Consider the following 13947-nt stretch of genomic DNA (forward strand, 5'->3'; position numbering starts at 1 on the left):
GCTGAGCCACCGTGCCGGCATAACCACTGGACCACGGTGCTCCTGAGCTCACACTATCCTTGATGTTGCCTATCTTGCGCATGGACTACTCAGTTTGTATATTTTGCTTATTTTTTCATAGTTCCACACAACTTCTTCCTGTTTTCTCGATTGATCTGTGTTCAGTTTTTCAAGGCCTATCCACTGTGCCAACTTATAACTAAATCTGAGGTGGGTGCGATGGGGAGGTTCCCTTGTTAGTGGAAAGACTGGTACGGGGGCCACTCATCCTCGTTAGGCCAACTCAGGAGGTACTCGCTTATCAGTAGCGGTTCCGAGATCAAGAAACCGGAGACCGATCGGAAAAGCGGTGTGTTGAACACATACCGCTGCATACCGCATCCGGTGGCGCCATTGGCAGATGATGACACGCCGGTCTGACGGACCCGATTGACCCATCTAGGGTCAGAAACCCATAACTTTACCTTTCACTATTTTAACTGAGTACTGACTGGGGTTCGTAAATCACCCAACGTTCGACATGCGGTGGATGTAGGGGGAGCGGCTATCCTGAGGTCTCTTGTTACGTGTTCACAGATGGCGGCAGCAGTGTGCTGCGGCAGCGGTGGCGGTCAGCACGGGAGGCCACTTCCTGCGCGCCCGCGGCAAGTGCGCCATTACAGCGCGGAGACGCGTTGCGCGCAGAACCCGTCGGCTGGCCGGGTCGGCGGCGCGGCGTCATGCCGGCCACGTCGCCCGACCGGCCCCGTGTTTAATGAACTGGATAAAATGTCCCGCTGGCGGCTATAAACAACACGCGTCGCTCAGCCCGTCCACCGGTGGCCATTGTTCGCGTCTGCCGCCGCCGTCTTTTGCGGGCGCGACGCCGCACCTCTGAGGACCTGCGCGAGAAGACGCTTCCCGCCGGCCGCTGCATTCCCCGCTTTTGTTTCCTTTGGCTTCTTTAGCGCCAATAAGACCCGCCCTCTGGCGACCCAATAAGAGATCCGCGCGCTATTTCCGTTTCTTGCCTCGGTGAATTCTCAAGTTTGCTGAATCTGGACGGGAAACGGTTTTGCGGTGTGCTCTCCCTTTTGTCGACAGGCCTTCCAGTTTATGAGTCGACTTCCAGAGTGTTGGAGTCTGAAGGATGCGTTCAATATATTGCTTGTGCAACTGATTCACAGTACTGTGATGGCGTGAAAATACCTGTCAAGTAGTTTACCACCTGCAGCAGTATCTACATACGCATCCATACAGTGCAGACCAATCTGACGTGCATGGCCCGAGGCAAGTATTAGAGGTTTGATTCGCGTATGTAGCGCGGGGAGGGTCACTGTTTAAATATCCCTGAGCACGCTGTAAATAGTTTATACTGATACCGGTGTCCGCCAGTTGTGGTGTATTGGCTATCGCTGCTGCTCGTGGATCCTAAGGTCTTGGGTTCGATTCCCGGCGGGCTCGGGAATTTTCTCCGCTCGGGAACTGACTGTTTATGTCGTTCTCATCATTTCATCACATCATCAACATCGACGCACAAGTCGCCGAAATTGTACCAAATAGGAAAACGTATACTAGACATCCGAACTGCCTGTGTAGATGGCTCATTGTTTTGTGGTGGTCCTTGATTGCAAAGATGAACAAAAAATGAAATGTAAAAGTATTAATAGCTAAGTAAGTGGTCAGAGGCTCCCTTTTTTTGTCGTACTAGATACATCATCATATATACTTTGTAAACACTGTTTTTTATTCTCTGCTGTTCGATAGGTGCCAGAGGTTAGCAAAAATTGGTAAACATGTACATGTTGCATTTATTCACATCAATCCAGCTGATTATGACGAAAGATTAAACATCTAAAACGCGCAATGGAAATAAAATAATTTGTAACCAGAAACAGTAAACTTTTTGTCTAACTTTATCTTCGCCGTTCCCATGGGAGCGATCCGTAGAACACTGGAAAAATGTGTTCCAAGATTTCTCATTTAACACCGGTTCTTGATTTTGTAAGTAGGCTTTCGAGAAGTATTTGATATCTATTTTAAGTGTCCTCTACTTCTGACCTATGAGGATTTCCGTGACGCTCTCCCGTGAGTCAAACAGACTAATGACGATTAGTGCAGCCCTTCTTCTTTTCATACATTCAGTGTCTCATGTCCGACCTATTTGGTTACACGGACTTGAGAAATATTCTAGGATGAGCCAAAAAAACTTTTTGCAAGCAGTCATCTGTGTTGAGTGACTGGATTTTCCGAGTATCCTATCAACGAACCTAAGTCTGCTACATACTTTATCTACAACTTAGCCTATGTTATCATTCTATTTGCTATCTTTTCATATTGTTACATGTGGGCATTTATCTGAGATCACTGATTTCAGTTGTGACTCATTGATATTGTACTCATAAGATGCTATGTTCTTCCTTTATGTGAAACGAACAATTTTAACATTTCTGAACATCTAAAGCAAATTGCTAATCTTTGTACCACTTCGAAATCTTATATAGATCTGACTGGAATGGAGCAGAAGACAGCATTATGTCTACAGTATAGATAACAGACGAGCACACTTTTCGTCTTTCAGAAGAACAGTTCGAATCCGTGGCCCGACATCGGGGGATTAATTGTCAGGGAGTGCGTTATGATTTCGAAATTTCATTGCGAACGGATTTTACGACACAGGGGTGCGAAATTGATGGTATGAGTTACTGCGGAAGCTTTTGGAGGTTTAGGATAACGAAACGCTTGAAGAAAAAGTGAGTACGTAGTGGGAATGTGTTGTTCGTAAATTTAGATGGAGAATGGCACAGTAGCAATGCAGAATTTTTGTAGGTTTGTTATCTTTGGAAGCGATAAAAGTTTTGGGAAGACAGTGGCTACAAAAGCGATGACTCCGGCTCTTAGGGATTTGGAATCTTGTTTCGATATATCAGTAGTTTTTACTGGAAATGCTCGTTTTAGTTTCTAGGCGACCACTCACTTTTAACCTGGACGAAAGCATCAACTTTGCTAAAGTCACAACCCAACAGTTTTGTTTCAGGTCAACAGATAAACAAGCTTGTTTCTCTTGACCGTTGATAATTTCCTAGCAGTGGCGAGCGGCACAAAGGCACAAGTGTGAGGAAGCGGCCTTTGATGGAACAATCTCCACATTTCAGTGGAATGACATAAACAAACTATGAAAATCTAAATTTTTATCCCTTGACTTTAGTTCTAGGCAACGGCCCTGCCACAGTGGATACACCGGTTCCCGTGAGATCACCGAAGTTAAGAGCTGTCGGGCGTGGTCGGCACTTGGATGGGTGACCATCCAGGCCGCCATGCGCTGTTGCCATTTTTCGGGGTGCACTCAGCCTCGTGATGCCAATTGAGGAGCTACTCGACCGAATAGTAGCGGCTTCGGTCAAGAATACCATCATAACGACCGGGAGAGCGGTGTGCTGACCCCACGCCCCTCCTATCCGCATCGTCCACTGAGGATGACACGGCGGTCGGATGGTCCCAGTAGGCCATTCGTGGCCTGAAGACGGAGTACTTTTTGACTTTAGTTCTAATCGCGTTTCCCTCAGTCCGAACCCAGGATGCCACCAAAGACCCTTCCCGGTTGATTTTTAGTCCGTAAGAGTTTTTATAAACAGTGATTCACGCCGATTCTGAGATACGCGTACCAGAAGACAGGGCAACCTTGCCCCTGTGTTGACGCTGCAGCAGCAGTAGCCCTACTCGGCTGGCAGGTGGCATAATACGAGATTGCCGCTAATCTGCGCTCCGCTGGCTTCTCTCGCAGCGCCTCACCTGCTGGGACGCCAGGCCAGGCCACGCCAGCTGCCGTCCTCTGGGTGCTAAGCCTGCGGAACATAACGGCTGGCCGACGGCTCCCGACTCAGATTACATTCTCCGGCTTGGAATAGCTCTGCTCTCTCTCTGCTCTCACAGACGGACGAGTACTGCACAGCAGAGGCCGATGAGTCCCTAGGAGCGTCTTGCTATCTGTGCAATGGCGGCAGCATTGTCACAACATCACGTACAGTGTAATAACGACACTGACTAAACAGGGCTCAGGTGTTACATGATAATGACGACACTCCCTCCTCTCTTTCCTTCAGACGTTGTCAGATATTTATGTGTGATATGATGATACTGGTGAATGAAACTGACTTGTTGAGACATTCTTCTTAATTTGATTCTTGTCTGTTTAGAGGTACATCGACAATTTTTAGCTAAGAGGAAATGCTTTGTAGGTCATTTATTTATTTGATTATTAGTTTCTGGCTGCGGCCAGCTTCGTAGCGATTACAGAAGTAAACGACCATCATCATATTAGCGTGAACTATTTTCAGTACCCCAGGCTCGATCTAAGAAAGCTATGGAAATCCCGATGACTGGACAGCGATTCGAACACGGTTCTTCCTGCATAAAAATCCATTTCGTCACCAGTGATCTTTGTCTTTCACTTTTTTGTCCTCAACAGCACGCATGAGTATTATAGGATGTTCAATAAAATACACCCTAGTCGCTGATACTTTCAGACTTGACACTTCTTGCACGTAACATTTCTTGCGCGTAAAATAAAAAAAAAAAATGTTCAAATGTGTGTGAAATCTTATGGGACTTAACTGCTAAGGTCGCCAGTCCCTAAGCTACACACTACTTAACCTAAATTATCCTAAGGACAAACACACACACCCATGCCCGTGGGAGCGCCAGTCCCTAAGCTACACACTACTTAACCTAAATTATCCTAAGGACAAACACACACACCCATGCCCGTGGGAGGACTCGAACCTCCTCATAAAATTCATCTAGCCTACGAAATTTACCTCTTTTTAGGGTTACGTAGCTCAGTCGGTAAAAACGGTACCGTTACAGGAGCACTTTGTTGTCTGTTCAACTGTTAAAACCCTTTCTCTCAGGAACGGGAAAGTTGAAGTTTATGTCATATACTATGGGCTATAGTCACTTAGCTGTGTAATAAATGTTAACTTCTAAGTCAATGCAGTCAAAAGATACGGTCATTTATATTCTGATACTCTCGAACTCACTGATTAAAACCTCCAGGCTACGTCCGTTGACCTAGAATCATCAAATTTGCCAAGAAGCAAGGTTTCACAGTATAACCAAATGAAAAAATCCGAAACTGTTAATCTGTAATTATATCACAAGGAAAAAATGTCTCTTTTGTCAGGCTGTCTGGCTGTCCACCTGTCTAGAAAAAAACGTTTTTCTCAGGAACGGTTAGACGTGTACGTTGAAATTTATCTCACATACGAAGGTGATTGGTCCCTTGGCCGTATAATAATCGTTATCTTCTAAGTCAATACAGTCAAAAGATACAGCGATTTGTGCCACGTATTTGATACTCGCAAACTCACTCATCATAAACTATAGGGCGTATCCTGTTGGTCTGAAATCATAAAATTTGGCAAGACGAAAGATTCCACAGTACAAGTGAAAGGAAAAATCCGAAGTCGTTAATTTTTAATTCTGTTACGCGAAGGAAAGATTTTGTCATTTGTTGTCCGGCTTCAAACTTAGAATTAAAACAGTCTCGAAAGTCTTGGAATTCATGGGAAAAGGAAGATTGGTTTCAATGTCCCGTCGACATCAAGGTTATCAGAGACGGAAAACGAGCTCCGATTGTGTCGAGGAGGAGGAAGGAAATTGGCTGTGCCTTTTCAAAGGAACCATCCAGGCAGTTGCCTGAAGCAATTTTGGGAACACGGAAAACCTGAATCTGGTTGGCCGAACGCGGTTTTGAACCGTCGTCCTCACGAATGCGAGTCCAGTGTGCTAACCACAGCGTCTTCTCGCTCGGAGGATATCTTACCAGTATCAATGTCGATAACAGTCAAAAATCGACGAGATTCTGAATTCCTGGAATCGATGAACCGTCATTGTACATAAGCTTATACGCAAATCCTAATCCCAACTGGCCAATTTTTCTCTGTTGGTTAGGATAATTCATTCCTCCACGAGAGGGCTGAGATGTTTACTTTTTAAGGTGACCGAATACGAGTACTGTGCATGCTTTCCTAAATAATACACTTATCATTCTCTGAGGTTCCTTTACGGAAAAATATCGTGAAGACAAAATTTTTAAAAACCTTCGAAGAACGATATGGTCTCGATGGCATCTAGGAAACGATCAAATATCCGCACGAATCGACAGAGAAAGCAAATGAATCAGGAAGAAGAAATTTGCAATTTGAAGAGAGATAAACAATATAGAAACATAGCGCCGTTACGTTAACGAAGCTGAATGCCAATAAATGTAGCATGAGAAGCGGATCGTCATCTTTTTCCTGGCCTTTATCCCGTATCTTGACGGGGTCGGCATGTTTAACTGGGTTCGGCAATATTAGTGGTAGAGCTCCCCCTTACCCTCCCCCTTCCGCGACGGAATTTGTGTCTGCGAATCGTGTAACTGAGGCGGAAGTGGGTACGACCCTCGTATTCACCTAGTCAGATGTTGGAAACCGCCTAAAAACCAAGTTCACGTTAGCCGGCACTTCAGCTCTCGTCGTTAATCCGCCGGCCGGACTCGATTCAGGGCCGGTGGGCCTCCCAGCACCCCGGAAACAGTGCCCTAGAGGACGCGACTATCCGGGTGGATGTAACATGAAAAGCGATAAAAACAACAATTCTTGGTTAACAGTGTTATTGCTCAACAGAGGTTGCATACAACTTTCTCAGTTCATTCTGCACCAACAGTTGCTTTAAGCACTGGTTTTAGCAGCAGCTGGAATTCATCGGTCGTTTTGTCTCGTCGCGTGAGGTTTATATTCGCAACAGTTGGCTCTCGAGAGCATGTGGCCTCGGTTCTCAGATAACACGCGGAAGAGAAGCCGCATTCTAACGCAATGGTTCGCGAAATCGGCTTGAGTAGGGTCCTCTATGTTCAGAGAGCTACCTGTGGTGGCTGCCCAAAGGACTGGAAACGGCTGTGGTTGGAGTTGGCCGCTTGTCCGGCCTGTGCATGAGGAATGCCGACCGGTGTTTGCCGACGGTTAGCGCGCCCAGGGGTGTGCGTCACGCACCACGCACCGCCGACGCGTGCTGCCCGCGTGCAGCAATACCAGAGACAACATACCGCGCTCGTCAGAACAACCATCTAATCTCATTCCTAAGCAGTGCCTAGGGAGCTACCCACTAAAATGATGGAATGCTTGTGGAAAATGGAAAGGGAACGAGTCTGAACGAAAGGTACGGTGCGGGAACCGCGTGAAGTAAGTCTCAGCGGCTATCCCACACGAGATCTTTCATTTGATCACAGAGCCGTTACCGGTAAAGCAAACGGAAAGCGTCCGTTCATTACTTTACTATATGCAAGACACCTCTTATAAATGATTGTTCCTTAGCACCCGCCCATCCTTGAAGGATGCATACTGCAACGTCTGCTGTGCTGAAAAGACCCACACGAGAGCAGCAGTCGCTACTGCAGTTTGCACGCGAGAAACGTGCGGTACTTCGAACAGAAGCCGGTCCCTTCCCGTCTTATCCTGTTCCTGATTTATTCTTGTGTGCGTTCGTCCTCTGCAAGCTTGACACCATTTTGCGCAGTTACTCGACACTTGACACGGTCATCAGCAAAACTTTCCCAACGACTTGGATTAATATTGGCCTTGGCCAGGTCTCCCTTACAAACATCCTTTAAGCAAAATTGGAGTCTTCCCACTTGCCTCGCACCCTCCTGAAGTCCTCCGAACAGCAGATTTTTCGGTATTCGAGAGACATGTGCCCAATATGTTCTAGCCACCTTTAGACGTCGGTGGCTCAGAAGTGCACGGATGCTGATTGTGCTTGCGAGCTGTTAAGATTTCGGTGTTGTGTACAATGTCTCTTCAAGGGATCTGAACGATTCTCCGGAGACAGTGGAGATGAAAGCTGTTCACTCGACCTATAGAGAAGCTATAGAGAAGGGTGCTAATAAAATAAGCGTTATATACATGTAATTTAGTTTTTATTGTGAGCAGTCCATTGTTACATAATCTGGTTTTCAATATTAGCCACGACAGATAATGCTTTAGCGAATCTGACAAACGATGTGCACTTTAGATTATTGCTGGAATTTCGGACGAGCGTTTAAATGCACGTGTGAAAAAATATGTATTTTCAGTTACTGCCAAATCTCCTGCATACTTTATTGCGAAATGATGAAAGAAATAAGGAAGGTTATGCAGTCAATTTCGCACTGCCGGTAGGCCATCGCAATTTCTATTCACTCCGGTTTTCCTGACCAATGAAGAGTTTCTTTTCCCAACGAAGCACTGTCGGTTTCGTCCTCTACATTTGGCCCTTAGAACTATAGTACCTTTATTATCAACGGAGTGCTAAACACTAATAAATAAAATTTTAAAAGATGTAGAAAGTAAGACTGCAAGATAGGTGAAGAATATAAGTACTACACGAAAATGCTATTAATTCTCCTTTTTCGTTTTACAGGTCATGACGATTTCTCAAGATTGTGGAAATGTCTTCGCTACCTCGGCTGTTTCAGTATAAATGCCTAACGAAGGGACTCTACGGAATTAAAGAGTTCTTAATCAAGACGAAATATTCTCGTGAAGTAAATTCTAATCCTTAGTAAGCTATAATGTTTAAACTGTGTTTAAACACTTTAATATTTGCTGGCAAATTAGGTATATATTTGATATAATGCGTTGATCAAATTAATTTCCTAAGCTACGATGTTCGAAAGTGGCTTCGGGCGGACTAATACTGTAGGCACAGCAACTAAGTGCCGCAGCTAGAATTTTGAGAGCAGGGTATAATGAAGCACATTTTTCCATATCACGAGCTCAAACAAAAAGACTACTAATGTGGTGAACACCGTTTGACAGACCCATTAGCGGCCAATGCCGCGCGAGGCATAGTTATCTTATGCATTAATAAACTCAGATTAAAGTTAATCTATCATGTTTCGTTCAATCTACGTCAGACAGACCCGGTACGGGGGGAAAAAACGGCAGAGAAAAAGCAATAGCGCCCTTATATAGAAAGTAGCGACCAGACGTCCGTGCAAAATTGCGCTAATGCCACAGCGGACATAATGACTTGAATTATCTCCGGCGCTGGCGCTTTTCGTTCTCTGTTGGGCAAACACAACAGAGGGCGGGCACAGCGCATCGCCGACAGGAGCACCTTGTTTTTGTCTGCCTCGCGCTCTTTGTTGCTCGCCCAGAAGACTCATCGAGCAACCGAATATACCGCACGTTTCTCGGCCAACGGGACGTGAGCGAACTGATTGCTGATCGTGTAATTATCTTTTGTCCGGCGCGAGCGATTTTTCTGGGTGCACTTTAAAGGAGTTACAAGGAGTGACGCGTGCAGCACAAATTCTTGTCTAATGTTTCTTCGGGGCTATGCTAATAAGACTCCAGTGATTTATACGGCTCTCTGAGACTAGGTAATTAACTGTCTTCGTTTAAAAATTGTATCATTTATCTTAAAGGCTTAGTCTACAGACTTCAAAAACAACCGGGTGTGGACATATTATACATTCCGAATCACTCTAACCAATTGCAGGAACAAAACAGCGATGCATTTGTCAGATCATGAGTTCACACGCAGTTCTATCACTAGGTTGGATAGTCTGAAGTCGGTGAGCTTTCCATTTTGTATAGACTACTGCAATACAATGTTACTATTTTTATAACCTTAATTCTGTGTCCGATTAGAGTGAGGTTATTGGTAAGCTTGATCAACATTTAGAATTGTTTGTGAATAAAAGAGATCATTCATTTTTATCACTCTTCTTTGTAGGATACAACATCTTTTTCTGGGCATAAATTATCTTCTACTTTCACCATCTAGTACATAAGTTAAACGCGGATTGGACTTGATCCGTTGCCTTAATGACATATAGAAAACATTTTTTAACTAAATTTTCTCTAAACGTAAGTTTTCTTCATTCTTCCTTCCTATTACAAAGTTTGATTTGAGGGAATGGTGTGAATGGAAGGCCTCTCTTTAGTTGTATAGAATCGAGTACCTGAATCGTATTAGACGAACAGCTGCATGTAATTGCCAGGGCGGGAAAAGTTTTAGCAAATCCTGTAGTTATAATAACTTTCACCTTAATGCTAAGATAATGGAGAAATAGCTTAAAACATTATTGTGCGGGGCATAATCTGAGGTTTTCGACATTTGGTATCCGAAACCATTTTGCGTGTTATAAGAGAGAAACAATTTAATTTGACAAGCAGTACAAAGCTGTTCTTTTCACCTAGTCGCAGCGTGCCGTATTAGAGTAGATTACACGTAATAATCCGCTAGAAATACTTGTCTCAGAATAGAAAAGTGAATACCGCCGATAAAGAACACGATATTTCAACACTGCACTGGGCAATGGTGTAGTTGTGAAACTCAATAAGAAATTTGTAACACTGAATCTTGCTCTTTTAAAAACTTCGGCGGCTACAGTTCACATTCAAACTATTTTAGTTTCATAACGGAAGGTCTGCAGGTTCAGTGATCTGCAGGTAGATTTACTAAGAGGAGACTACCAAATGATGGGGCCGAGATAAAGAGTCCCGAAGTTTGAGAAGGAGCTACTGCTTTGCTTGCCAAGAATCCAGATAAGCGACGATGGTGCACCTTTTATATCTGCATCTGCACTTAGCTACTCACTCAGAGATGCGTTGCAAAGTGTAAATTTGGTTGTTACGTGTAATAAAGTTTTCCCATTTCGTTCACGAATGATGCTTCGAAGAATCAGTTTTTATGACAAACGTAATTAAAGCTACTTTAATCTTTATAGATGGTTGCTTCAGGTCGGAAGTGTGTGTGTGTGTGTGTGTGTGTGTGTGTGTGTGTGTGTGTGTGTGTGTGTGTGATGACGGTCTTAGGTTGCTAACCTGCTAACCTGCCAGCGTTCTAAATGATCTATAAGAATATCAGGAGTATTCGTAAATTTCACTCTGAAAACCGGCTCTAAACTTTTCTAAATAGGCATCAACAAGGCATTGTATCTATTGATTCTTCAATTCCTCCAGGCGTATTTTATGACAAAATAAATCTCGGGTGAACAGCCTGGTATGAGTGAGCATAGGACAGTGTCCTATGCACACCATTCCAGGCTGTTCACCCGATATTTATTTCGTCATCGTATCTATTATTACAAGCTAATTCTTACAGTAAAGTATTTTTTTTTATTTTTGTTAAGGTCTTAGGGACCAAACTGCTGCTGTCATCGGTCCCTAAGCTTACACACTACTAAATCAAGCTAACTTACGTTAAGGACGAAAAACACCCATGCCCGAGGGAGGGCTCGAACCTCCGACGGGGGAAGCCGCGTGGACCGTTACAAGATGCCTCAGACCGATCGACTACCCTACCCGGCACAATAAAGTAGAAACAGCATTTCCACCGTTAATAACGTTATTTATTAATAACGAATAGTGGCATTATCCGTTTCGAACCGACGGGTTCTACATCAGATGACTGTTCGTGTTTAAAATTACTTATAGATTGTGCTGTACATGTGATGGGGCTGATTTTCTTTTAGGCGAAGTTTTCTTGGGGTATGATGCCATGTAGCCAAACACTATGTAAGAGAAAGGGGTAATTTGATCTAACAACAAATTGAAACAAACTTTCCATGTTGAAGAAGTTCATGTTTTGCCGAATAATAAGCAAGATTCAACGCTAACAATCTTGTAGGTTACCATTCGCTCCGTTACTATTGGGCTTGATTTATCTTTGACTTCATACACCCCTGCGTTATTACTCCCCGTAGTTGTACGAGATCATGCTCCGCTAATTTTGAAATCATAGAATAGACTGATACCCCACTTTTTGAGGTCAGGATTGCTATGCGACAAGATGCTGTTGCGACCTCATCACACAAAGAATCCTCCCCACTACACTGCAGTTTGTTGGCGGGACTCCCTAACGAAAGCAAAGTGATCTGTGGGCTGGGCAGCTGACCTTTGAGTTTGGTGAGACCAGCCAGGTTCAGCGGCCCCCGGCGAGCAGGGAGATCCGGCTCGGCGGGCCGTCGCGGCTGCAGCTGCAGGCACGTTAAACGCTCTGACCACAAACTCCCCGGCAGAGAAGCTGCCAGCTCCTCTTTACAACCGCAGCGGCCGGTATGACCCGCGCTGCCCGCCACCACTGACTCGGGTTACCAGGCTCTTGAGCCGGTCAGGTGTCGGGACACGCGTTGAAAGTCTGTTGTCTGGTTAAAAACGGTAGACTTCAACCGTGTGCATTACCTACAGGGCATAATAACAAATGACGAAGTAACACATCATGCTTCCGTCTATCGTTATGTTTAAGAATAACAATTTTTGATTACGTGACACTGCGGATTCATTAAAAACATTTGCTCTTTTTTGATAAAAATGGAAAATACGTTTTGTTTTGCCACATTTACCTATTCTAAATTTCTGAAAACTGTCCTGTTTAGCCACGCGGGATTAGCCGATCGGTCTAGTGCGCCGCAGTCATGGACTGTGCGGCTAGTTCAAATGATTCAAATGGCTCTGAGCACTATGGGACTTAACATCTGTGGTCATCAGTCCCCTAGAACTTAGAACTACTTAAACCTAACTAACCTAAAGACATCACACACATCCATGCCCGAGGCAGGATTCGAACCTGCGACCGTAGCGTGTGCGGCTGGTCCCGGCGGAGGTTCGAGTCCTCTCTCAGGCATGGGTGTGTGTGTTTGTCCTTAGGATAATTTAGGTTAGGTAGTGTGTAAGCTTAGGGACTGATAACCTTAGCAGTTAATTCCCATAAGATTTCACACACATTTGATTTTGCCCTGTTTTAGCCCTAGCAGTGACAACGCATGCAATGACGCACATTACCGGCAGGGGGGCAGGGGAGCTGCACTTTATGCCCACCCGAAAAGAACAACAAAATTCGTTAATTGTTGTTGACTTATTTTAACAACACACTTTTTAAAGAGATACTGATTAGTAAGTAGTGTTCAGAACCTAAAAATATCTTTTAGCACACTCTTAGCTACATAAGCGCACTTTCAGTAACGTATACTGCCAATGGGGAGTGGGAGGAGTTGTATGGGGGGGATACTTTATGCTCACCTTAAAAAATTATTTATAAAATACAAATTTGTCGAATTTAACCCACAATATACATTTTAAAGAGATGCTGATCTGTAAGTAAGGTCCTAAACCTGAAAATATATTTGATACTCGTTGGGTAAAGCCACTACTACTATTATGACGCAAATTTGTGGATTTAGTTCAACTGAAAAATTTAAAACTTTTATGGATTTTAATTAATTAAAAGCAATAAATATTTATTTCGAAATATTGCGAGGGTTAACACGGAGGCACAGTTTCTGTGTCACGGGAGCTTAGTAGTGTGCAGAAGAAAATTTTAATAAGAATCGCCCGAGTGTATTTTTATTTTGTTTGATTTTTACACTGTGATTCAGTTTAGCGGCGCTTTAATGAAAGTACTCAGTAGAAATCTATTCACCAGAATAAAGCCGTGTGCATCTGCCACGGAATTCGCAGAGAACCAATTCTGACGGAAGCCTTCTTTTTCCGCCCCGGTCGCCATGTTATTCCAGATTTAGTAATGTTAGTGGTAGAAGGTGGTCGCATGATTTGTGTACCCCATCCGTCTGCATCTAGTGTTATCCCATGGGAAAGTGTGAGAACGTGTTGCAAGTCGTGTAACTGAGGCCAGATGTGCGTACCAGCTCGGTATTCACTTGGCTGGGTGGGCTAAACCGCCTAAAAAGCCGCGCGATCTGAGGCGCCTTGTCACGGTCCGTGCGACTCCCCCGTCGGAGGTTCGAGTCTTCCCTCGGGCATGGTTGTCTGTGTTGTCCTTAGCGTAAGTTAGTTTAAGTTAGATTAAGTAGTGCGTAAGCTTAGGGACCGCTGACCTCTGCAGTTTGGTCCCGTAAGACCTTACCACAAATTTCCAATTTTTTTCCGCCTAATAGCCACAAGGCACATTCAGGCTCGTTGTCAATTCGCCGGGCGTATT

The 13947-nt window shown here is 44.4% G+C and overlaps 1 pseudogene; it reads left to right on the forward strand.

Annotated features, from left to right (window-relative positions):
* Positions 1-3192: 3192 nt before the first annotated feature.
* LOC124796910 lies at positions 3193-3310 on the forward strand (annotated as a pseudogene).
* The last annotated feature ends 10637 nt before the right edge of the window (positions 3311-13947 follow it).

This window comes from Schistocerca piceifrons, chromosome 4, assembly GCF_021461385.2.
Source record: "Schistocerca piceifrons isolate TAMUIC-IGC-003096 chromosome 4, iqSchPice1.1, whole genome shotgun sequence".
NCBI classification, from domain to species: Eukaryota; Metazoa; Arthropoda; class Insecta; order Orthoptera; family Acrididae; genus Schistocerca; species Schistocerca piceifrons.